Below are 3,940 nucleotides of genomic sequence, written 5' to 3'. Positions count from 1 at the left end.
TTGCATTCTTTCCTTTATTCAATTTCTTTAACTTCAGATGGCATTTCATGACCAACAAGTTGTGGTCAGAATCCACGTCTGCTCCTGGAAAAGTTTTGCAATCCAACACCTGGTTTCTGAATCTCTGCCGAATCATAATGAAGTCTATTTGATACCTTCCCGTGTCTCCAGGTCTCGTCCACGTATACAGCTGTCGTTTGCGGTGTTTGAACCAAGTATTGGTAAGGACTAAATTATGATCAGTGCAGAATTCAACCAGCCGACTTCCACTTTCGTTCCTTTGTCCCAATCCGAATTCTCCTACTGTATTACCTTCTCTTCCTTAGCCTACCACTGCATTCCAGTCTCCAATCACAATTAGATACTCTTTTACATATTGTACTAAATCTTCTATCTCTTCATATATTCTTTCGATTTCCTCAACATCCGCTGAACTAGTAGGCATATAGACCAGCACTATTGTGGTGGGCTTTGGTTTGGTGTCTATCTTGACGACAATAATTCTTTCACTATGCTGGTCGTAGTAGCTTACCCGCTGCCCTATTTTCTTATTCATTATTAAACCAACTCCTGCATTTCCCCTGTTTGATTTTGTGTTGATAATTCGGTAGTCGCTTGATCAAAAATCCTGTTCTTCCTGCCAACATACTTCACTTATACCAACTACATCTAACTTTAGTCTATCCATCTCTCTTTTCAGATTCTCTAACCTACCACAACGATTCAGACTTCTAACATTCCACGCTCCGATTCGCAGAATGTCAGTATCAATCTTCCTGATGATCGCCCCCTTTCGTGTAGTCCCCACCCGGAGATCCGAATGGGGGACTAGTTTACCTCCGGAATATTTTATTTCTTTTGCTAGTTGCTTTACGTCGCACCGACACAGATAGGTCTGATGGCGACGACCGGAATATTTTACCCGGGAAGAAGCTATCATCAGTACATCATTCATACGGAGAGAGCTGCTTGTCCTCGGGAGTTAGTTACGTCTGTAGTTTCCCGTTGCTTTCAGCCGTGTAACAGCATCAACACAGCTAAGCCACGTTGAGTGTTATTACATGGCCGTATCATTCAATCATCTAGACTGCTGCCCTTGCAACTTCCGAAAGGCTGCTACCCCCCTTTCGATGAACCATTCCTTAGTCTGGTCTCTCAACAGATACCCATCCGATATGGTTGCACCTGCTGCTCGGATATCTGCTTCACTGGGACACGCAAGCCTCCCCACCGCGGCAAGGTCACATGGTTCGCAGGGGAGGGTAATTTATTATATTGTTATCAACAGTGTTCAAATCCGATTTCTGATTCTGACATAAATGTAGGTGGAACTGCACTTACTACGAGTGTATCATAAGTGCGTGTCTTTATATCTACATGGAGAAGGGCAGATAGGAGAATAAAATGTAGTGCAGAAGTCATTTTCCCGAACGTAGTAATTAAGTTTGCTTAAAGTTTAATTCGGTAACAATAGTTGACAGAAACACATAAACACATTCATTTGTCCGTCTTCAGTTGGGAGTCACCTGTTGTTGTTATAATTGAGCGGATTCTGTGTTCTGTTGTGTATCGTTCTTCGCAATGCCACATAATAAACAACAAATGTCCGTGTTTCAATTTGAATGAAGAGTGACGAGCGACGAGTGACGAGTTTTAATTACTGCGTTGATGGGGTGAAAGTTCCCGTTGGGGACCATTGTAAGTATCTGGGTGTTAATATAAGGAAAGATCTTCATTGGGGTAATCACATAAATGGGATTGTAAATCTCTGCACATGGTTATGAGGGTGTTTAGGGGTTGTAGCAAGGATGAAAAGGAGAGGGCTTGTAAGTCTCTGGTAAGACCCCAGCTAGAGTATGGTTCCAGTGTATGGGACACTCATCAGGATTACTTGATTCAAAAACTGGAAAAAATCCAAAGAAAAGCAGCTCGATCAGTTCTGGGTGATTTCCGACAAAAGAGTAGCGTTACAAAAATGTTGCAAAGTTTGGGCTGGAAAGAACTGGGATAAAGGAGACGAGCTGCTCGACTGAGTGGTATGTTCCGAGCTGTCAGCGGAGAGCTGGCGTGGAATGACATTAGTAGACGAATAAGTTTGAGTGGCGTTTTTAAAAGTAGGAAAGATCACAATATGAAGATAAAGTTGGAATTCAAGAGGACAAATTGGGGCAAATATTCATTTATAGGAAGGTGAGTTAGGGATTGAAATAACTTACCAAGGGAGATGTTCAATAAATTTCCAATGTCATTGCAATCATTTAAGAAACGGCTAGGAAAAGAACAGATAGGGAATTTGCCACCTGGGCGACTGCCCTAAATGCAGATCAGTATTGATTGATTGATTGATTGATTGATTGATTGATTGATTGATTGATTGATTGATTGATTGATTGATTGATTGATTGATTGATTGATTGATTGATTGATTGATTGATTGATTGATTGATTGATTGATTGATTGATTGATTGATTGATTGATATTTGAATCCGCTGTAATCATTGCAACAGTGAAATTCGCTATAGTTGCATCTGAATTCGTAACGACTTTTGTAAGAGATTTCTCATGTACCGGTGCCGCTACCAACTCTGCAATATTTGAGAAATCTTAACCTCGAATTTGAAGGAATGGGAAATGCATGAAGATCCTGTCGGTTACGTTATGTCCGTAATGAATAAATTTCTCAATTGATTGCTAAAGCATTTGTAGCAATTACTCATAAGTCAACGAGGAAGGCGTCTGCTAAGTCGAGCATATCTTAAAGGGGCCTTTATAGAATTCTACATGACGTAAAATCCAAGCAATTTCGCCACAAATTACTTCAAGCATTGCTTGAAAGTGATTATAACAGAAGACTTGAATTTTGCGAGCTGTTTGTAATCCGAAACCAAGCAGATTCAAATTTTGGACGGTCAGTTTTATGGACAGATAAGGCAACCCTCATGTTAAATGGACATATTGATCGCCATAATTGTATTTATAGGTCCCACAACACTACAACTGAGATGGCGTCCCTAGACGAGCAGACCAAGAAAGATACATTCCTATACAAATACATCGTCCCTTCTTTGCATCACTTAGTGCTTTTCAACGTACAATATGTTTTATTACTTTTTACCAAAGACTAGAGTGTTACTGTATTACTCTGGAGAAAAGTTCAATGTTCCAGGTATTGCTGTCTGGAGAGGAATTTCATGTATCTAAGTAATAATTCCGTAACTTTTTCGAGAAAAAGCTACTTCAATAGCTTATATAGAAATACTCCAGAAGTTGGTACCTGAGCCGGAAAACAACTTCATCCAACATTTAATTTCGCAACAATGTGAAATTCAACCTCACTTTGATTGAAAGTTCGCAACGTTTCTCCACTACACATTCACAGAATTGATCGGATGCCTTGGGACTATTGATTGGTCACCACGCTCTTGTGATTTGACGACGTGTGTTTATAGGCCTTGTATCACCAAAAATTTTAGATGGACTGAAGATGTCCGTTGAAAATGCATTTCATGCCATTAATGAAGATAAACTTCTATTTTACTGTATTTGTGAAATGGTTGCTAGTCGTTGCTTGAAATGCTTGTCACTGTACTAAAATTATTTAGACCTATGTTACAAGGGTGAAAGGTGAGGTTTTCGTATGATCCGAGTTGTGAAGGTAGTGTTGTAATACAATAGGTAACGAAGTATGCTGTAAAATAATTTTACTTCACTTTGTCCAAAAAATGCATAATTTTCAAACGCAAGACCCTCACTTTGTTGTGGAATTGGGACAATCGCTGTTATTTCACCATATTAAGAAGGAATGCATATTTAATTTTTAAAATGAGAATAGAGTGTTTTGACATTTAAAATTGTATCTCCCTCCGTAAAAATTCAAAATCACTGAAATTTGTAAAACAGCTTGATATTTATATTTCAGGTAGCTGATGTATACGCGGC

Source organism: Anabrus simplex, chromosome 5, assembly GCF_040414725.1.
Source record: "Anabrus simplex isolate iqAnaSimp1 chromosome 5, ASM4041472v1, whole genome shotgun sequence".
In the NCBI taxonomy this organism is placed as follows: Eukaryota; Metazoa; Arthropoda; class Insecta; order Orthoptera; family Tettigoniidae; genus Anabrus; species Anabrus simplex.
The sequence above is the reverse complement of the archived record's forward strand: the minus strand, read 5'-3'. Positions refer to the sequence as shown.